Source organism: Salvelinus sp. IW2-2015, linkage group LG9 (genome assembly GCF_002910315.2).
Source record: "Salvelinus sp. IW2-2015 linkage group LG9, ASM291031v2, whole genome shotgun sequence".
Lineage (NCBI taxonomy): Eukaryota > Metazoa > Chordata > Actinopteri > Salmoniformes > Salmonidae > Salvelinus > Salvelinus sp. IW2-2015.
Window position 1 is genome coordinate 23,010,343 of NC_036849.1, and position 22,952 is coordinate 23,033,294.

The 22,952-nt window shown below is 46.3% G+C and overlaps 1 protein-coding gene across 1 annotated transcript in view; it reads left to right on the forward strand.

The window, feature by feature from the left end:
* Nucleotides 1-22,952, forward strand: part of LOC111968840 (AT-rich interactive domain-containing protein 1B-like) — a 355,396-nt gene that overhangs the window by 15,654 nt on the left and 316,790 nt on the right.

The window sequence follows — 22,952 nt, forward strand, 5'->3', positions numbered from 1 at the left end:
TCTCTCTCTCTCTCTCTCTCTCCTGTAGTTACTAGCAGCAGTAGGGGAAGATCAAGCAGACATACTCTATACTCTGGTTGATTCACCCCTGCCCAACCATCTGATTGCAATAGAAAGGATGACAGCCGTTGATCTGGCAAATTGACCATGTGAGAAGGTGTGATGATGGTAGAGATGATTTAGAGCCTCTGGTCAGATGTGGGACTGTGTTGACCACCTCTGTCTGAACAGGCTGTCATTTACACCAAGTAAAGCAATTAGAGCAATTATGTCATCTCGATCCCCACCACACCCCAGGCCATAAAAACACTGGCTGATTGGACAAAATATGGATATTGTGTCTGTGTAAACGTACTTGCAAACAAAGTCAATAAGCCTGTTCAAGTATTTCTGTGCTGAAATAATTTGGGAAGGTTGGTTTGGAAATACACTATATATACAAAAGTATGTGGAAACCCCTTCAACTTAGTGGATTTGGCTATTTCAGCTACACTTGTTGCTGACAGGTKTATAAAACCGAGCACACCGCCGTGCAATCTCCATAGACAAACATTGACAGGAGAACGGTCTTACTGAAGAGTTCAGTGACTTTCAAAGTGGCACTGTCATAGGATGCCACCTGTCCAACAAGTCAGTTCGTCATATTTCTGCCCTGTTAGAGCTGCACCGGTCAACCATAAGAGCTGTGAAGTGGAAACGTCTAGAAAGATCGGGACCACCGAGTGCTGAAGCACATAGCGCTTAAAAATGGAAGCAACGCTGACATTGAAAGCAACGTCAGCATGTGGCTGGAAAACAAGCTTCAGATCACCATGCGCAATGCCAAGCGTTGACTGGAGTGGTGTAAAGCTCGCTCCCATTGGACTCTGGAGCAGTGGAAACGCGTTCTCTGAAGTGATGAATCACGCTTCACCATGTGGCAGTCCGACGGACGAATCTCGGTTTGGAGGATGCCAGGAGAACGCTAACCTGCCCGAATGCATAGTGCCAGCTGTAAAGTTTGGTGGAGGATGAATAATGTTCTGGAGCTGTTTTTCATGGTTCAGGCTAGGCCCCTTAGTTTCAGTGAAGGGAAATCTTAATGCTACAGCATACAAATCAAATCTTATTTGTCACATGCACCGAATACAACAGGTGTTGTATTTCACCTTACCTTGAAACGCTTACTTACAAGCCCTTAACCAAGAATGCAGTTTTAAGAAAATAGAGTTAAGAAGTTACAATGGCATTTTAGACAATTCTGTGCTTCCAACTTCGTGGCAACAGTTTGGGGAAAGCCCTTTCCTGTTTCAGCATGGCAATGCCCCCTGGCACAAAGCGAGGTCCATACAGAAATGGTTTGTCGAGATCGGTGTGGAATAACTTCACTGGCCTGCACAGAGCCCTGACCTCAACCCCTTTGGGATGATTTGGAATGCCGACTGCGGGCCTAATCACCCAACATCAATGCTGACCTCACTAATGATCTTGTCGCTGAATGGAATCAAGTCCCCTCAGCAATGTTCCAACATCTAGTGGAAAGCCTTCCCAGAAGAGTGGAGGCTGTTATAACAGCAAACAGGGGACCAACTCCATATTAATGCCCATGATTTTGGAATGAGACGTTCGACGAGCAGGTGTCCCAATACTTTTGGCCATGCAGTGTATGTTTGCAGAAATATCAATATATTCATTTACAAACCAGTTTGTACCTACACTAGTTACACTTCAAGTATATTGTTTGAGCAATAGCATATTTCATTTGAAATGGAATGCAAAAGGAGAGTTTGTTATTGGTTTGGCATCTTTTCACTAAAAGCTACTAGTGCTGTGAGCAGGAGACAGAGGCTTGCTGTAACACCACCTCCCTCGACAATACCATGTTGTGTCTTCTTGATGAACATCCATTGGTATTGTTGGACAAACATGTAAAGGTTACTATAATGTCAGCTGTATGTCAGAAGGGATGCTGTTTGCCCTGTTGTAGATCACATTAGCATAATCCATAGTTTGGCTAACAAAGTGTTCCTTTGCCCAGTGTGAAGGCTGAGACATGAGACATGCTCTGGGTTAGAATGGATCTGGGTGGTGGGTGTGATGAGGACACCCGGAGATATTTTTTCAGCCAAATGTACAGTATATTACACTGTATATAGAGTTTATGCCTTACAATGTTTCTGTGTGTGTGTGTATTTGTTTGTGTGTTGGAAACCACAGATGCTGAATACTGTCTGGAACATCCAGTCACATTGACAGAATTGCAGACGTAGCTTTACTGGTTTTTGCAATCTGAAAGGAAACATTTCTAAAATGTCTTCTCTCTGTCTGTCTCTGTCTGTCTCTGTCTGTCTCTGTCTGTCTCTGTCTGTCTCTGTCGCTGTTCTCTGTCTGTCTCTGTCTGTCTCTGTCTGTCTCTGTCCTGTCTCTGTCTGTCTCTGTCTTCTCTGTCTGTCTGTCTGTCTCTGTCTGTCTCTGTCTGTCTCTGTTGTCTCTGTCTCTGTCTGTCTCCTGTCTGTCCTGTCTTCTGTCTGTCTCTGTCTGTCTCTGTCTGTCTGTCTCTGTCCTGTCTCTGTCTGTCTCTGTTCTGTCTGCTTGTCTGTCTGTCTCTGTGTCTCTTCTGTCTCTGTCTGTCCTGTCCGTCTCTGTCTCTCTCTGTCTGTCTATGTTGTCTCTGTCTGTCCTGTCTGTCTCTGTCCTCTCTCTGTCTGTCTGTCTCTGTCTGTTCTCTGTCCTGTCTCTGTCTGTCTGTCTGTCTCTGTCTCGTGTCTGTCCTGTCTGTCTCTGTCTGTCTCTGTCTGTCTGTCTCTGTCTGTCTCTCTCTGTCTTCTGTCTGTCTGTCTGTCTCTGTCTCTCTCTGTCTTCTCTGTTCTGTCTCTGTCTGTCTCTGTCTGTCTCTGTCTCTCTCTGTCTGTCCTCTGTCGTCGTCTGTCTCTCTTCTGTCTGTCTCTGTCTGTCTCTGTCTGTCTCTGTCTGTCTCTGTCTCTCTCTGTCTGTCTCGTCTGTCTCTGTCTCTCTCTGTCTGTCTGTCTGTCTCTGTTGTCTCTGTCTCTGTCTGTCTCTGTCTGTCTCTGTCTGTCTCTGTCTGTTCTGTTCTGTCTGTCTCTGCTCTGCCTCTGTCTGTCTCTGTCCTGTCCTTCTTCTGTCTGTCTCTGTCTGTCTCTGTCTGTCTCTGTCTGTCTCTGTCGTCTCTGTCTGTCTCTCTGTCTGTCTCTGTCTCTGTCTGTCTCTGTCTGTCTCTGTCTGTCTCTGTCTGTCTCCTGTCTGTGTCTGCTACCTGTGCTTCGTGTCTTCTGCCTCTGTCGTCTCGTCTCGTCATCTCTGTGTCTCAGTCCTCTGTGCTGTCTCTTGTCTATCTCTGTTCTGCTCTGTCTCTGTCTGTCTCGTGTCTGTCTGTCTCTGTCTTGTCTCTTCTTCTCCTCTGTCTGTCCATCTGTCAGTCGTGTTCTGTCTGTCTCTCTCTGGTCTGTCTATGTCTCTGTCTCTGTCGTTCTGTCTCTGTCTCTGTTTCTCTTGTCTGTCTTTCTGAGCGTCTAGCCGTGTCTCATCTTTCTCCTCTCTCTTCCTCTCTCTCTCTCTGTCATACTCTCTCCATTGCTCTCGCTCACGTCATTGTCTCCCTCTCGCTCACAATCTCTCGTTCTCCTCTCTCTCTCTCTCTCTCTCTGTCTCTGTCTCTGTTCTCAGTACTGTCCTCTGTCTCTGTCCTGGTCTATTGTCTCGTCTCGTGTCTCTCTCTCTCTCTCTCTCACTCTCTATCTCTCTCTCTTTCTCTCTCTCTCTCTCTCTCTCTCTCTCTCTCTCTCTCTTGTCTCTTCTCTGTCTCTCTCTCTCTCTCTCTCATCTCTCTCTTTCTCTCCTCTCTCCTCTCTCTCTCGATCTCCTCTCTAATCTCTCTCTCTCTGTCATGTCTCTGTCTCTGTCTCTGTCTCTTGGCATTTGTTTCTCTTCTCTCTCTCTCACTCTCCTCATTTCAGTCTACCTCCCTGTGATGCATGCAGGGCGATTGGAAAGTCCTTGGTTGAAAGCGCTCGACATCACCCTCAGCTCCATCTCGTCTCTCCTCCTCCTCTCTCCTTCTCTCCTCTCTCTCTCTCTTCTCTCTCTCTACGTTCTCCTCTCCTCTCTTTTTCTTTTCTCTTCCACCTCGAATCTTAATTCCTCTAGCTATCTTTCTCTTTATCGCTCTGTGTCTCTCTCTTTCCCAAAGTGTTTTCAACTCTCCCCTCCCTCCTCCTCCCCTGTCAGCCAGTCCTTGGTGTTGACCTTCAGTGCTGTAGTTAGGTAGTTAGTGGATGACTGTGGTGCTGCCTGCCTGCTGCACTCATTAAGCATTAAAGATGAATAGTTCCATTATAGGAGAGGAGGAAAAAAGACAATCAGTCYAATTAGAGATAATTAAGCGCTTGGAGGGCGAGAGGAGCTGAAGGACGAGGAGACCTGGGCTCTGTAGGTCCTCCTCAGCCCCAGCAGGTGTGTGTGTTTGGGGGGGTTACTGAGGTTTGGGGGTCAGTGGATACACCTCGTGTTGACCTGTGACCCCTAACCCTGTGTCACTCCCCCCGTCAGCCCCGTGGCATGATGGGAGCTTGTTAAAGAGAGAATGTTTGAAATGCCAAGCCAATACCATCACCTTAACAAACATGCTCACTCTTTCATTCTTTCCTTAATGGATTTTATGCTGATGCACTTTCAATATTTATTATGCTGGGATGAAGGAGAAATCCAGGGTCAGAGTCTGAAATCGACTCCCTCTCTGTTTTCCCTATCAGGGCCCTGTTTATTTGTACATTGTTAATTTGTTATCACTTGGGTCTTCTGTGAGATTTACAGTATTTACCTCATTTCTCCCTTCATGTTTTCATCATTATGTGGTGAAATTGAAACAGCTGTACTCCTCTGGGTGTTGCACATGTAGGCCAATAAAAATCATCTGCCACTTGGAGAAATGAGAGAGAAATGAGGCCGTCCACAGAGGACGAGGCTCCTCCAATGGGAGCACTGCTGCTGTCCCAACGGGAAACTCAGGTGGGTCAATATTACATTGTTCAGACACTGAGGAGCAGGAATCTGAGGGAGCTTTATATCACCTGACAGATACATTAGATTGAGCAGAAGTATTTCACCGATTAAAGAAGGGGATTATACATATGTCGTTGTGGGTTTGTATTGTGGAATCCTGTGAATGTGTGTTTCAGAGGTAAATAGTGCATGACAGAGGGCCTATTCTCCGTGTGTTAAGGCCCCTGCCTTCTGCCTTGTGTGTGTTTGTGTAGTTGGGCGTGCAGCTAGCTCTGGTTTCTGCTTGTCAGGTGCCTCTGCTCCCTCTATTCCCTGTTGGGTCCCTGCTCAGGCCTGTCACTATGGGCCCTGTGCGCATCAGAAACCATTATACGTAATGGCTATTCCACATATCATTCTCCCTGTGTTATGACACTTATTTTATGACTGCTTACATATCAAATATTTAAATAAACAGAATAGGGGCTGGCTGATGCTGGAGGGAGAGACATGCATTTCCGTGCACACAGGCTGCAGGCAGACAGCGAGAAAGAAGAGAAAGAAAGAGAGGGGGAAGAGAGGAGAGGAAGGGAGGAAAAGCCGTCAGACGTAGGGAAGAGAAATGTTTCGCTTGCCTCCAATCAAAGTGGCAGAGGATGTTTTTTCACTTACGCCTCGCAGTAGCTGGTGGCGGGCAGCGGCAGAGGGTACATCCGTCAGCGATTCTCCTGGGCCGGGCCCGACGGCAGGGCCCCAGTGGCTTGTAAAAGCAGACCAGCGTAGTGTACCAATATCAATCGCGTGCCAAGGAGAGCGAGCTGGAGAGAAAGTAGAGGTAAAAACAGAACATAACACAACAATGTGTATTAAAAAAGGAAGGACAGAGGGAGGGAGCGGTAGAAGACTGATGTATCTATCTGTTTCCTATAGAGAGAGAGAGAGAGAGAGAGAGAGAGAGAGAGAGAGAGAGATAGAGAGAGAGAGAGAGAGAGAGAGAGAAAGCAACATGCAAAAGCAACAGGGTCTTGTGGCTGAGCCGAACCAAGCATCTTTCGTCTGGCTGGGTTAGTCGGAGGCCCATTACGTTCAGGCTAATCTTAAAATAATTAATTGTAAGTTGGTGCTTTTAAAGAGAATTGTAATTGAATCCAAAATTAGACCTGGGAAAGAGGACACGTCCGGCTTTACTGTGAGCCTGCTCCCTTTCCATCCCTCCCTCCTCCTCCTCCACCACCTCTTCCTCCTCCACCTCCCTCCCTCCTCCCTCCATCCTTCACACCCTCCCTCCTTCATGCGGAGGAGAGAGAACGCGAGGCAGGAAATGCTAATGAAATGCATATTTGGGGAAAAATGGCCATCTATAACTTATCTGTGTTCTTTGAATTTGAATGATGTGTGAGTGAGTGGTGTGATGTATTGTGCTTGTAGAAGGGGCATTCTGTCAGGCTTTTATTGCTGTAAACAAATGTGAGATAAAGAAGAGAAGTGGAGTAATACAGTAAACAGAATGGAATGAATAAATGTAGCTTTTGTTGTGAATAATTTGTGAGGGATGGAAGAGAAAGCTATGTTTCCCCAGAGAAGATTGACATTTTGGTTTTATATTGTTACTACTGACTGAATTGAAAGATATTGGATATTGGCAACGGCAGGGTTTGTGCATTGCTGTTGCCTTTGTTTTGCTATTGTTTCTTTCTCCATGGTCGTAGCCTAGGAATGGAGTCCTGCTCGGAGAGAACCTGTAAAAGCAGCTCAATGTGCTTCCACTTACCCATGCTGCCTCCCAGATGCTCTGCCTGCCTGCACCATGACCCCTGCCTGGCTCGCTGGATCAAAGCTCTGGGACGGGGCTGCCCTCCAAAAAACATCTGCCTCTATGTGACTTGACGAGAGGCCTCGGAAGAAAGATGGTGTTGGCTTTGAGGTCAGATAGAGGGTTTGATCTCCATGGGGAAACATGGGAACCCTTATGGTGAGACCTGAACCAATTGTGTTGGATGTGTAGTTTACTGCTGGGTCTGTATTGGGCGTACTGGGACCTTTAGAATAAATAGTGTAGGACGGACTCTTCTTCCTCTTATTATGTTTCTATCTATGGATCAAACAACACATTCCTTCCACAGTAGAAGTATTGCCAAGTGTCTGTCCACTGTCCAAGACTTCACAAACAGCTTGTTCTCCCAGCATCTGGCCCCAGATGTAGTGATGAAGCCAAGTACACATGGTGAAATTAAGCAGACTGGGCAGTTCAATTGAAGGGTGTGCTATGGCCTTTCTCTATGTTTTAATATGTCTGTGCTTTAAAAACACAGCAATAAAAACATGTTATGGTTGTAGTCTATTAAAAATAAGAGAAATGAAGGTGGGTATTTTTGTTAACCAATTGCTTGTCCAGACCAGGGCGTATGTTGACAGTATTGGTGTTGATGAATTAAGCCTTAGTTCACTGTTCCATAGCCTTAGTCTTTAGTGATGCTTCTTCAGGCTGAGAGGCCTCCACGTGTTTTCCCTGAGATTGTTTTTGCAGCGGTGGCAGAATTAGCAGGAGGGGGGTCTTCCTGGGGCATACGGTGCGCCGCTGCTAAATGCATTTAGGGGAAACACTGCATTGGGGTGTGGCTGAAGCCTGGGTGGGTGGCTGGAGCCTAGGTGGGCGGCTGGAGCCTGGGTGTGTGGCTGGAGCCTGGGTGTGTGGCTGGAGCCTGGGTGTGTGGCTGGAGCCTGGGTGGGTGGCTGGAGCCTGGGTGTGTCGCTGAAGTGGCTGAAGCCTGGGTGTGGTGGCTGGAGCCTGGGTGTGGTGGAGCCTGGGTGGTGGGCTAAGCGCTGAGTGGGTTGTGTGGGCTGGAGCCTGGGTGTGTGGCTGGAGCCTGGGGTGTGGCTGGAGCCTGGGGTGATGGCTGGAGCCTGGGTGTGTGGCTGGAGCCTGGGTGGTGTGGCTTGGAGCGGAGTGGGTTGGCTTGAGCCATGAGGTGTGTGGCTGGAGCCTGGGTGTGTGGCTGGAGCCTGGGTGTTAGGCTGGAGCCTGGGTGTTAGGCTGGAGCCTGGGTGTTAGGCTGGAGCCTGGGTGTGTGGCTGGAGCCTGGGTGTTAGGCTGGAGCCTGGGTGTTAGGCTGGAGCCTGGGTGTTAGGCTGGAGCCTGGGTATGTGGCTGGAGCCTGGACAGGCATTAGGCTTTTGGCTTGCTCTCATTTATCGCTCAGCACCACCACACCATGTTCTCATCCAGTTTGCTGATTGATTCAGAGGTCTTAAGAGATTGGAAGCGACCTGGGCTCAGCGCTCTCCCCTGGATTGGCCTGGAGAGGCCATGGGGGTCACAGCCAGCCCATTTCCAGAGAACTCCCGGGTCAACCAGCCCATTCAGCCAGAGGCACAGGGAATTAAGAGGAACATCAACACCCCGATGCTCTTGCCTTATGCCGCTTGGGAGGGGTGCAGAGTGGGGGAGGGGGGTCCTGGCTTATAAATATCCTAGACAACCCCCCAAAAGACACGCATGCACACCCTCTCCATCCAGCCTCAGTTCTCTGAATGTAACTGCAGTGTGATGTATTCACCAGCCTGCTGTTGTCTCATCTATACAATGTCCTGACAATGATAAATCAACAGCAGCCAGCGCATCATGTAGAAAATGTTTTTCTAATTAACTTAGTAAATTTCCCGCTGCGCTATCAGACAGTCGCCGTGCCTCGTACGGAGTCCGATAATGAAATCAATTTGGTTCAAATTGTTTCAGGTGACTTTTAATGAGTATCTAATAACCGCCGGAGGATAGAAGGTCAGGATATCTGTTTGTTGTTTTATAAGTGATGGATCGCTCCACCGAAAACATGGATATCCAGAGAGGACTAGGCTGGGGTCCAAAGCACAATGACATTGTGTCATTCAGTCCCTGTAGTGTAGTGGTGATTCACTAAGACTGCACTATGGGTTTGAATGCTGTACCTGAGGAGGGATAGAAGGTAGCACATCCAATGGATTGATGAAGACCTAAGGGTTGAATCATTGCCATAATAATTTGAGAGCGTTCTATATACTGTAGCAGTGCAGTCTTCCATTTTTATAATGCACGACTCGAGGCCATACTCCTCTTGCTCCATGGTTAGGGGAGCAGCTGAATAGCCTGTTTATTATTAGAGCAGCTAGAAGCAGAGAGGCTGACTGATGAAAGAGAGAAGGAGAGTGTAGTTCTGCCCAGAGGAACCTTTAACTTCATTTGTGTATCTATTGCTCCTCTTAATATTCAATTCTGTATTTTTCCCCTTCTCTGAACACATTACCGGGGAATAGCCATTGCTAATTCATAAACACACTTGATAATTCTGCCTCATTTATAGTTATTGGAGCCAATAACTATTACTTCTCTTCCAGACCATTCTATTAGCCTAAGGGGTGATTCCCCTGAATCGCTAAAGTGTAGATTTAATATCAGTGTTTATGGAGGCTCTGGTCTCTAAAGAGAGAAAAAACACAGCACATTTCCTCAATAAACGAATAGCCTCTCCTCTCTCCCTGGGGCGATGGATTTATTGTGCTGTTTTTTTCCTCTTTCATATGGTTGCGGAACGCGCCCGGCGCCCCCAAGCGTCTCATCTCCCCAGCAGCCTGCCTTTCTGCCTGGCCTGCCTGGCTCTCTGCCTGGCCTGCCTGGCTCTCTGTCTCTGTCTGTCTCTGACTGGGAGGGAGCACATTCCTCTCGTGCCACGACTGCCCTCCCTCACATGAAATAACTGTGTAGCGGCTGAGGCTCTGTCCCAGGGTTCCTGCTGGCAGGAAGTGAAGCGTCTAGCACTCCAACCGAGCGCAGGCCAGGCCAGCTCCTCAGAGAGGCTGGGAGAGACAGACTCTTCTTTCTTTCTCCTCCACGTCAATATCAGCTCTATCTCCTCATTCAGACAGCAGCCAGCCAGCAGAGATAGGTCTGATCATCTAGTGTGATGATTTAATGGTGGAATGAATGGGTGCATCTAGCAGTGGCACAAACATGGCAGGCCTGGCATAACACTGACAATCCACTACTGTTGATAGACTGCCTGGTGAGAGATACAGGATACTGGCATGGATGTGGTGTGGTAAGAGCTGGGTTGGTGTGTTCCATGTTGTTTGTGTCCCTGCTGCTGTGAATGTGTCTGTCTGTTAAGTGCTGTATTTGTTTTCGTTCTGTGCTGGTGTGTTTGTGTCAAGTCGTCTCGTCATCACAAGTCTCATTTTTTCATAGAGTTTTTTTCCAGGAGGATAAGAGTTCCTGCCATCCTCAAACCCAATCTCTTCTCAGACAGATGAGCGCCCCTCCCTCCCTCTCTCCTCCTCTCCCCCTCTCCCTCCCTCTGTTCCCTGCTCTAACGACGGCTGCGTGCTCGGCGTGAGGAACCAAACGCTCTGCCACTTTACTTTAGCGCAGGGGGATGTGTTTTCAGACACACGGGATGTGTTGTAAATATTGGTGTCAAACACGGAGGGCACTATTACCAACCAGCACCTCAGCATCCTAACACCAGGGAGAGCAATTACCAGCATGATCTCAACACAATAGTATGATGCTACTGCTGCCTGCCTGCATGACAACAACGGACTCTTATCTGCCTCCACTCTCTCTCTGTCTTTCTCTCTCTTTCTCTCTCTTTCTTTCTCTCTCTCTTTTCTCATTCTCTCTCTCTCTCTCTCTCTCTCTCTCTCTCTCTCCTTTCTCTCTCTCTCCTCCTCTGCCTCTCTCTCTCTCTCTCTTCTCTCTCTCTCTCTCTCTCTCTCTCTCTCTCTCTCTCTCTCTCTCTCACTATTCTATATGACTCCTCTGTCTCTCTTACTCTCTGTCAATCTCCCTCCCTCCCTCCCTGTAATAATTTAATGCATCTCATTCCTAGCCGGCCTTCATGCCTAGCTGCCTGTGCCACCCAGGACTGAGCCGGTTGGGCTGAGGAAAGCCAATTTGCTCCACCATGACTCCCCAGGGACCATTCACACGCTCACTGCTGACATTTGCTAAGAGACATTTTGCAACATGGAGAGGATTGTTGTGTTAAGCATATTGAGATTTTGTATTTATAAAGATTCACTGATGCACTTTGAATTCAGTCCTGGCAAAGCACCTGCTTCTTTACACTGGAGGGGAACTAGATCACAAAGTCAATGTTGTTGTAGGGTTTTTAACCGTTTACCAGCAGTGTACGGTGCTGTTACAGGCTGATTGTTACATGGAGCCCCTCTGTAACGTTAGTTTAAAAAATGCTTGACACACGACCATTCACTTTAGTAGTTCAGTCTCAGTGACTGTGTAAAACAACCTCTCCCTCAACGTGATCAAGACAAAGGAGATGATTGTGGACTACAGGAAAAGGAGGACAGAGCAAGTGCCCCCATTCTCATCGACAGGGCTGCAATGGAGCAGGTTGAGAGCTTCAAGTTCCTTGGTGTCCACATCACCAACAAACTAACATGGTCCAAGATTGCACAACAAAACCTATTCCCCCTCAGGAGAATGAAAAGATTTGGCATGGCTCCTCAGATCCTAAAAAGGTTCTACAGCTGCACCATCGAGAGCATCCTGACTGGTTGCATCTCTGCCAGGTATGGCAACTGCTCTGCCTCTACAGAAGGTAGTGCGTACAGCCCAGTACATCACCGGGGCCAAGCTTCCTGCCATCCAGGACCTCTATACCAGGCGGTGTCAGAGGAAGGTCCTAAAAATTGTCAAAGACTCCAGCCACCCTAGTCATAGACTGTTCTCTCTGCTACTGGAGCGCCAAGCGGTACCGGAGCGCCAAGTCTAGGTCCAAGAGACTTCTAAACAGCTTCTACCCCCAAGCCATAAGACTCCTGAACATCTAATCAAATGGCTACCCAGACTATTTGCATTGCCCCCCCCCAATCTTTTACGCTGCTGCTGCTCTCTGTTGTTATCATCTATGCATAGTCACTTTAATAACTATACCTACATGTACATATTACCTCAATTACCTTGACAAACCGGTACCCCCACACATTGACTCTGTACCGGAACCCCCTGTATATAGCCCCGCTATTGCTATTTTACTGCTGCTCTTTAATTATTTGTTACTGTAATTTATTTGTATTTATTAATTTTTTCTTAACTGCATTGTTGGTTAAGGGCTTGTAAGTAAGGATTTCACTGTAAGGTCTACACCTGTTGTATTCAGCGCATGTGACAAATAACATTTGATTTGATAAAAGACTGGATAAGAGTATTCACTTGTGATTTGTTTTAAAGGAATGCACATATTTACCATTTGCCATCAGGTGATGTATTTTGCTGTCATCGTGGCTGGGCAGTTAAGAGTTAACATGCCTGCTCCTCTCCTCTTGATGACATCAGTATTGTCTTTGCATCCATGAAATTAAATGTCTAATCTTAGTCAGCAGGAGTGGGGAATTCGCACACATTAATATGGAGCTCGATCTCCTCTCCCCTCCTCTGCAGTCTCTCCCTCCCTGTTCTCTTCGGTGTGAAACGGTCTATGTTTGGAGCTAATGCAGGGCTTTCTACTGCAGGCACAGCCGTAGTGTTACATTTTTAGTACGTCTTGTCCTAGCACAAGAGTGTTGCACATGGAATAATGATAAGACAGCTAGCAGTTAGCTGGGGAACGATGTGATGGTCATTGTGTTTAATAAATGACCTTGTCCATGGTGTCCAGAATAACTATGTTGTGAGGCTTGGGACTGGACCACAGCAGCCGACTACAGCTAGCTAACAGGGCTTTTCTTTGGGTGGGCTCAGACCTCTCTCCTCTCCCTCTGACCATCCATCCAGCTCAGCCATGGACCAAACCCAGGTCAGAAGAGACAGGTCAGAGGAGACAGGTCAGAGGAGACAGGTCAGAGGAGACAGGAGAGAGGAGACAGGAGAGAGGAGACAGGTCAGAGGAGACAGGTCAGAGGAAAGAGGAGAGAGGAGAAAGTTCAGAGGAGACAGGAGAGAGGAGACAGTCAGAGAACAGAGAGAGGAAGAAGAGGAGACAGGTAGGAAAGGAGGGACAGGTCAGAGAGACAGTGAGGAGGAGACAGCAAGAGAGAAGGTGAGAGGAGACAGGTTCAGAGGAGACAGGTCAGAGAGATGGAGAGAGAAGTCAGAGGAGACAGTCAGAGGAGACAGGTCAGAGGAGACAGGAGAGAGGAGACAGGTGAGAGGAGACAGGTCAGAGGAGAGAGGAGCCAGGTCAGAGGAGAGAGGAGACAGGATAAACATGTTAGCAGGTGGGGCTGGTGTGAAGCTAGAGCTGGACACAGACAGTAAATGACTGTAATGACAGTCTGTTGGAGGAAGGTGGTTATTTGGTCATCTGTGTGGAGGACAGGACAGTGATGACCACAGTGACTGGCCACAATGCCTGGCCTGGCTGCAGGGCTGGAGCCGTGTGTGTGTGTTTGTGAGCTTGGCTGGGCTATCACTGCTTTCAGCAGCTCCAAGACTAGCAGTTTATGATGGAGCTGCATATGAACACATGCAGGCAATCACATTTTCACTGCAACATGTAGACCAATAGGAGGCAACCAGTTCAATTTATGTCCCCACATTCAAAATGGAATTACAATAATAACCATTAAGTAATATTGTTTTTATGTCTATGTGATTTTGATGGGTAAAGTCTGTTGTTTCCTAATCCACATTTCACTATGTTTTGTGGGGATTATTTTGTCTTTGCTGATTAACAACTTTGCACATTAAAGTGAAAGACTGTAACCATTTTGAAGTCAGAAAATCAGAGTCAATAGAACTCTGAAAAGCAATTTAAGCAGTTTCACCCGGTTGTCATTTTTCTAGTGTTCCTTTCTTAATAGCTTTGTTTTGCAATAAGCTCACGAGAGTTGGAAACTGCAGGGGAGTTCATGAATTGAATTTCAGATTTAGCACTGAATTAGTATTCTCTTAACACCTCAATTGAATGGCATGCCCAGATGAACAAAACTGAAAATTCATTGGAACAAATAAAGAAATTGTACTCTATTCCCTGTGACAGTTTTATCTACTGTCCCTCTTTCTGATACATGATTCAATTTATATTATTAATCTTTTCAAAAGTACATCCGTTCATCCAAGGAAAAAAATCATATCTATTTGCCATCAACTCTTTTGGTGTAGTATGAACTAGATAGTTGGCTCATCCCCGGAAATAGGCCTAGTTTGGGATGAAATCTCATTTAATAGAACTTTACAGGACAATATTGGAGTAGCACTTAAATCACTTTAGACAATTGAAGTCAGTTTAGAAAATCTTCCGTATGTTGCGGCAGCCTCCATGGGTTTAACTGCAGTAATGTTGTAACTTTAGCTCTCACTAGGTATTCTTCCATTTGAATGATGTGTTTCCTTCCCCAAACTAGGGAGCCCTTATTCCTGGTCTGAGTTTAGCAGTGGCATTCTGAACTTGGCAGTGACATGAGTGGATTTGCTCAAGTTGGCCTCAGTGTATTGGCAAAGGGATTCCACTTGATACAGACCAGGGAGGGGAGAGGAGGAGAGGGGAGAGAGGGAGTGGAGGAGATGGGAGAGAGGGAGGGAGGAGAGGGGAGAGAGGGAGGAGAGGGGAGAGAGGGATGGAGGGAGCGAGAGAGGGAGGGAGGGCGACCTGAGCGTGTCCCATATCGCAGCAGAGTGAGTGTCAGAGTGCCCTAGATCTGTGGATTGAAGAGTGGTGCCCTTTAGCCACACAGGCCTGCTGAATGTTAGGCAGGGAGGGAGGGCAGGGAGGGAGGGCAGCCTGCTGCAGGAAAACACTAACACCACACTAGGGCTGACCCCATTTAGTCGAGCCGTGGCAAATAAATACAAAATATTACACAGGAGACACCTGTCTGATTCACGCCTGTCTGAGTGGACTAATCCATTGTGGAGGCCGCAGGGATGGCACACCAGTAGTACATTTATCGTTAATTCCCATTATTTCTAATTTACAATGTTTGTTTAGTTACCATAATTTCTGTTAATCCAGTCAATATATTATTATTACAGTCTTACCGTTGTCATTGTAGGAGTGGACACATTGTTTGCAGAGTGCACAACCTAGGCTACACTTGTGATATTTGGAGGTTTATTTAATTTAATTTATGAGTTGTCAATTTGTTCATTGTCTTTTGTTTGGAGAGCTTCTGTCAATCTTGAGAAAGGACACGCACCTGATTACACATATAGAAGTAAGAGTAGTATACCTGGCCTGCGCGCAAATGTAGGCCTATAAATGTTCCCATTTTGGGATCTGATACTATTTCTGATTGTCTTAACTCACCATCACTGTGGAGCTTCTCAGTAAATTAAGTCGGTTTTTACATCCATTTAGAATGACAATAGTTCCTCAAAGTTGCCTGTTTGAAAAATATTTCCAGCTATCTCCCTTTCCGATTACTACCAGGCATGAAAGGGGGAAAAAAATGTCATGCTCTGTTTCGGTGGAAAGGTGATAAAATAGGTCTACCTGATTACTTCTTATCCCTTGTTAAACAGCCTACAGCTGTCTGTCTGTCTGTCTGTCTGTCCGGAGCTCACTGGCGCTGGACACTCTGAGGGCCCACAATATTTTATACAATGTTTGCTAGCACAAGCTTCGGCTGGACCAAGCTAATACATTAGTTGATACAATGTTTCAAGTTCCTTGCAGACAGGCCATGCATAGCCAATGTGATTTATAGGATATTTATTTTTATCAGGATATTTTCTACCTTCGGGCTGCAATGTTTTTATTTGTTGGCTTTCTGTAGGCTATTTTTACATATTGGCAATGACAATAGAAGTTACTTTTAGATTTGTATCATTTTCATTTAGATAGAATTTTGATTAACCACATGACATTGATTTTGAGACATGAAGACTTTACTATAAATTAAATTAAACTCTGTGTATAATTTTTTTATTTCAGTGCTTAAAGCATCAGACAAGCTCAGTAGCCTACATATAGTTGATTTTATTCAAACATAGGGTGTGTCTATATATGGAAAAATACACGTTATTATTATTTTTTTTGACTCTCGATCAACCAACATTTGTTTTTGTCGGTGACAGCCCTACAGTAGCTGTATGTGTGCTTGGGTTTAAAGTGATGGAGTTTAAAAGGGGGTTGTGTGTATAATGATATTCCTGCAAAAACATTATTTCAAAGTATAAACCTCTGAACCTATTGCATTTGGTGTACTTTATGTACGTGTGTGTGTGTGTGTGTGTGTGTGTGTGTGTGTGTGTTGTGTGGTGGTGAGTGTGAGTGTGGTGTGAGTGAGTGAGTGTGAGTGTCAGTGTGAGTGTGGTGTGAGTGTGAGTGTGAGTGTGAGTGTGTTGTGTGTGTGTGTGTGAGTCCGCTTCATAACACACATACTGTAGTATCATTACTCTTTGCTCCACATTATGGCACTTGTTTCCACTTTTTTGTCAGATTATAGTCACTGGTGATTGAGTGAGTGGGTGGTTGTGGTCATCAGTCTGTGCTCAGTGGAGTGGTCGTACAGTGATTGGCGAGCTGTATCATGGCTATTTGGAACAATTTGAAGAGCAAACAGGCTACAGAAAGGACCATCCATCACCCTGCTCACAGAATATTGACTTTGTTTTTTAAATCTTATTTCTATAAAAAAATTGCATTTACTACATAAAAGTGTTTGAACAAACGTTATACAACTTCCCACAACTGAATGAATGCTGTGGATTTGCTCCTTGACATACAGTTTGAAGTCGGAAGTTTACATACATTACATTAGCCAAATACATTTAAACTCAGTTTTTCACAATTCCTGACATTTAATCCTAGTAAGAATTCCTGTCTTAGGTCAGTTAGGATCATCACTTTATTTTAAGAATGTGAAATGTCAGAACAATAGTAGAGAGAATGATTTATTTCAGCTTTTATTTCTTTCATCCCATTCCTCCTGACAGAGCTGGTGTAACTGAGTCAGGTTTGTAGTCCTCCCTGCTCGCACACGCTTTTTCAGTTCTGCCAACACATTTTCTATGGGATTGAGGTCAGGGCTTTGTGATGGCCACTCCAATACTTGACTTTGTTGTCCTTAAGCCATTTTGCCACAACTTTGGAAGTATGGTTGGGGTCATTGTCCTTTTGGAAGACCATTTGCAACCAAGCTTCAACTTCCTGACTGATGTTTTGAGATGTTGCTTCAATATATCCACATAATTTTCCATCCACATAATTTCCCTTCCTCATGTTGCCATCTATTTTGTGAAGTGCCAGCAGCAAAGCATCAGACAGAGGACATTTCTCCAAAAAGTAAGATGTTTGTTGTGCAGTTGCAAACCGTAGTCTGGCTTTTTATGGCGGTTTTGGAGCAGTGGCTTCTTCCTTGCTGAGTGGCCTTTCAGGTTATGTTGATATAGGACTCTTTTTACTGTGGATATAGATACTTTGTACCTGTTTCCTCCAGCATCTTCACAAGGTCCTTTGCTGTTGTTCTGGGATTGATCAGATCAAGATGGCGTAGCAGTGTAGACGTTTTCTTTAGTCCTTCGTGTACGTTCGTATTTTTTCGTATTTCTTGTATATATAAAAAAAAAAATCTATCTCTTTTCGATTTTTAATTCGATTATACTTTCCGGTAACCTACCTCACCCAATGTGATACGGAATCGCTATTTTTTTAAACTTTGGAACACTTTCAAGAACCCCAGTAGCTAACAGCTAATCACTACAAAGCTAATTTAGCCATTTTTTGCCGCTGCTAGCAGCTTTTACCTTCTGCACAGACACCAGCCCTGTTATTAGCCTGGATATTACTCACCAATTTACCAGCATCGGACTGTCTCTCGAAAACAACGCCGGATTCCTGCCGTAATCCCTGAGCCACTACTTCTGATCCTCACAGCTAGCTTGCAGCTAGCGCAGCTAGCGCACTGCACGAAGCTAGCACCAGTTAGCACACAAATTCTACAATTCACAACTCTCTTTCGCCATCGCCATCCGGCTTGGATTCTCTGTCGACACGACCACGTCTGGTCTGCAGACGTACCCCATCCGCTGTGCCCTCAACCGGCCTCCGTCTGAGCAGACCCCTCCGTCTGACAGACCACCCCCGGGCTACTAACTTTAAACGCCGCGTGCTAGCTTAGTGGAGGCTCCCTGCTCCATCTACGGCTGCCCCTGGACACTATGATCACTTGGCTACATAGCTGATGCCTGCTTGACTGTCCATTAATTCACGGTACTCCATTCTGTTTATTGTGGTTTTATCTGTCGGCTCTGTGCTTTAACTCAGGATCTGTGTGTAGTTAATCCGACCCTCTCTGCCTAGTCGTCGCCATGTTTACCTGTTGTTGCTGTGTTAGTGGACTAGCTGCTGTTATCTACCTGTTGTTTTAGCTAGCTCTCCCAATCAAGACCTGCAATCACTTTATGCCTTATTGTATGTCTCTCTCAAATATCAATATGCCTTGCATCCGTTGTTCAGGCTAGTTATCATTATCATTGTTTTGGTTTGCAATGGACCCGTAGTTCCACTCTCCGTACCTCTGATACCTCCTTTGTCCCACCCCACACATGCGGTGACCTCACCCATTGAGACCAGCATGTCCAGAGATACAACCTCTCTTATCATCACCCAGTGCCTGGGCTTGCCTCCGCTGTACCCGTGCCCACCATACCCTGTCTGCACATTATGCCAGATCTATTCTACCACGCCCATAAATCTGCTCCTTTTATTCTTTGTCCCCAACGCTCTAGGCGACCAGTTTTGATAGCCTTTAGCCGCACCCTCATCCTACTACTCCTCTTCCTCGGGTGATGTGGAGGTAAACCCAGGCCCTGCATGTCCCAGTCACCCTCATTTGTTGACTTCTGTGATCGAAAAAGCCTTGGCCTCATGCATGTCAACATCAAAGCCTCTCCCTAAGTTTGCCTTACTCACCTTTAGCACACTCTGCCAACCCTGATGTCCTTGCGTGTCCGAATCCTGGCTTAGGAAGGCCACCAAAAATTCTGGGATTTCCATACCCAACTATAACACTTTCCGTCAGAATAGAACTGCCAAAGGGGAGGAGTTGCAATCTACTGCAGAGATAGCCTGCAAAGTTCTGTCATACTTCCCAGGTCTATGCCCAAACAGTTCGAACTTCTAATTTTAAAAATTAATCTCTCCAGAAATAAGTCTCTCACTGTTGCCGCTGCTACCGACCCCCTCAGCTCCCAGCTGTGCCCTGGACACCATCTGTGAATTGATCGCTCCCCATCTAGCTTCAGAGTTGTTCTGTAAGGTGACCTAAACTGGGATAGCTTAACACCCCGGCAGTCCTACAATCCAAGCTTGATGCCCTCAATCTACACAAATCATCAGGAACCCACCAGGTACAACCCTAAATCCGTAAACATGGGCACCTAATAGACATTATCCTGACCAACCTGCCCTCCAAATACACCTCTGCTGTCTTCAATCAAGATCTCAGCGATCACTGCCTCATTGCCTGTATCCGCCACGGTCCGCGGTCAACGACCACCCTCATCACTGTCAAACGCTCCCTAAAACACTTTCTGCGAGCAGGCCTTTCTAATCGACTGGCCCGGGTACCCTGGAAGGATATTGACCTCATCCCGTCAGTTGAGGATGCCTGGTCATTCTTTAAAAGTTACTTCCTCACCATATTAGACAAGCATGCTCCGTTCAAAAAATGCAGAACCAGAACAGATATAGCCCTTGGTTCACTCCAGACCTGACTGCCTCGACCAGCACAAAACATCCTGTGGCGAACTGCAATAGCATCGAAGAGCCCCCGCGATATGCAACTGTTCAGGGAAGTCAGGAACCAATACACGCAGTCAGTCAGGAAAGCAAAGGCCAGCTTTTTCAAGCAGAAATTTGCATCCTGTAGCTCTAACTCCAAAAAGTTCTGGGATACTGTAAAGTCCATGGAAAACAAGAGCACCTCCTCCCAGCTGCCCATTGCACTGAGGCTAGGTAACACGGTCACCACTGATAAGTCCGTGATAATCGAAAACTTCAACAAACATTTCTCAATGGCTGGCCATGCCTTCCTCCTGGCGACTCCAACCTTGGCCAACAGCCCGCCCCCCCCGCTGCTACTCGCCCAAGCCTCCCCAGCTTCTCCTTTACCCATATCCAGATAGCAGATGTTCTGAAAGAGCTGGAAAACCTGGACCCATACAAACAGCTGGGCTTGACAATCTGGACCCCTATTTCTGAAACTGTCCGCCGCCATTGTCGCACCCCCTATTACCAGCCTGTTCAACCTCTCCTTCGTATCATCTGAGATCCCCAGGATTGGAAAGCTGCCGCGGTCATCCCCCTCTTCAAAGGGGGAGACACCCTGGACCCAAACTGTTACAACCTATATCCATCCTGCCCTGCCTATATAGGTCTTCGAAAGCCAAGTCAACAAACAGATCACTGACCATCTCGAATCCCACCGTACCTTCTCCGCTGTGCAATCCGGTTTCCGAGCCGGTCACGGGTGCACCTCAGCCACGCTCAAGGTACTAAACGATATCAACCGCCATCGATAAAAGACATACTGTGCAGCCGTCTTCATCGACCTGGCCAAGGCTTTCGACTCTGTCAATCACCATATCTTATCGGCAGACTCAGTAGCCTCGGTTTTTCTAATGACTGCCTTGCCTGGTTCACCAACTACTTTGCAGACAGAGTTCAGTGTGTCAAATCGGAGGGCATGTTGTCCGGTCCTCTGGCAGTCTCTATGGGGGTACCACAGGGTTCAATTCTCGGGCCGACTCTTTTCTCTGTATACATCAATGATGTTGCTCTTGCTGCGGGCGATTCCCTGATCCACCTCTACGCAACGACACCATTCTATATACTCCCGGCTTCCTTGGACACTGTGCTATCTAACCTCCAAACGAGCTTCAATGCCATACAACACTCCTTCTGGCCTCCAACTGCTCTTAAACGCTAGTAAAACCAAATGCATGCTTTTCAACCGTTCGCTGCCTGCACCGCACGCCCGACTAGCATCACCACCCTGGACGGTTCCGACCTAGAATATGTGAACATCTATAAGTACTAGGTGTCTGGCTAGACTGCAAATCTCCTTCCAGACTCATATCAAACATCTCCAATCCAAAATCAAATCAAGAATCGGCTTTCTATTCCGCAACAAAGCCTCCTTCACTCACGCCAAACTTACCCTAGTAAAACTGACTATCCTACGATCCTCGACTTTGGCGATGTCATCTACAAAATAGCTTCCAATACTCTACTCAGCAAACTGGATGCAGTTTATCACAGTGCCATTTGTTTTGTTACTAAAGCACCTTATACGACCCACACTGCGACCTGTATGCCTAGTCGGCTGGCCTCGCTACATGTTCGTCGTCAGACCCACTGGCTCCAGGTCATCTACAAGGCTATGCTAGGTAAAGTGCCGCCTTATCTCAGTTCACTGGTCACGATGGCTACACACCCGCAGCACGCGCTCCAGCAGGTGTATCTCACTGATCATCCCTAAAGCCAAAACCTCATTTGGATGCCTTTCCTTCCAGTTCTCTGCTGCCTGCGACTGGAACGAATTGCAAAATCTCTGAAGTTGGAGACTTTTATCTCCCTCAACAACTTTAAAAATCTGCTATCGAGCAGCTAACCGATCGCTGCAGCTGTACATAGTCCATCTGTAAACTACCCACCCAATTTACCTACCTCACCCCCATACTGCTTTTATTTATTTACTTTTCTGCTCTTTGCAACCAGTATCTCTTTTGCACATGATCATCTGATGATTTATCACTCCAGTGTTAATCTGCTAAATTGTAATTATTCGATTTATTGCCTACCTCATGCCTTTTGCACACATGTATATAGATTCTCTTTTTTTTCTCACATGTTTGACTTGTTTATTGTTTATCCATGTGTAACTCTGTGTTGTCTGTTCACACTGCTATGCTTTATCTTGGCCAGGTCGCAGTTGCAAATGAGAACTTGTTCTCAACTAGCCTACCTGGTTAAATAAAGGTGAAAAAAAAAAAATTTTTTGCACTTTTCGCACCACCTAGAGATGAACGCACAAGTACGTTCATCTCTAGGAGACAGAACGCGTCTTCTTCCTGAGCGGTGTGACGGCTGCATGGTCCATGGTGTTTATACTTGCGTACTATTGTTTGTACAGATGTATGTGGTACCTTCAGACATTTGTAAATTGCTCCAAGGATGAACCAGACTTGTGGAAGTCCACAATTTTTTTCTGCGGTCTGGCTGATTTCTTTTGATTTTCCCATGATGTCAGCAAAGAGGCACTGAGTTTGAAGGTAGGCCTTGAAATAATCCACAGGTACACCTCCAATTGACTCAGATGATGTCATTAGCCTATCAGAAGCTTCTAAGGCCATGAAATCATTTTCTGGAATTTTCCAAGCTGTTTTTAAGGCACAGTCAACTTAGTGTATGTAAACTTCTGACCCACTGGAATTGTGAGACAGTGAATTATAAGTGAAATAATCTGTCTGTAAACAATAATTGGAAAAATGACTTGTGTCATGCCCAAAGTTGATGACCTAACCGACTTGCCAAAACTATAGTTTGTTAACAAGAAATTTGTGGAGTGGTTGAAAAACGAGTTTTAATGACTCCAACCTAAGTGTATGTCAACTTCCGTCTTCAAATGTATCTCCTGGATATTGTCCGTTGATTAGCTCTAGCAGCCAGCCAGCCAGCCAGGCATTGTATACAGTACTGTACAGTCGGCCATTCTGCTGCTCCCAGCAGGGTTGGCTCAGGCGTTATTGAGTTGGGATGTGGAGCTATTGTTTAGGGAGGCAGAGATGAGCCACACAGAGCCCCCCCTCCCCCATGTCTGACTGAGACAGAGGGAACAAATGTCATAAATCATCCATAATCCACCACACTGGAGAGGAGAGGAGAAAAGGGGAGACATCACGCTTCACATAATCTGCCCTGCTCACAAATCCACCATACGGGTGACAGATTAACATTAGCCTGACATCTAGGCTACGATTTTCCAGTCACCTCACCGGGACCCAGAMAATAACCTGTAAATGTGAATGTAAAATA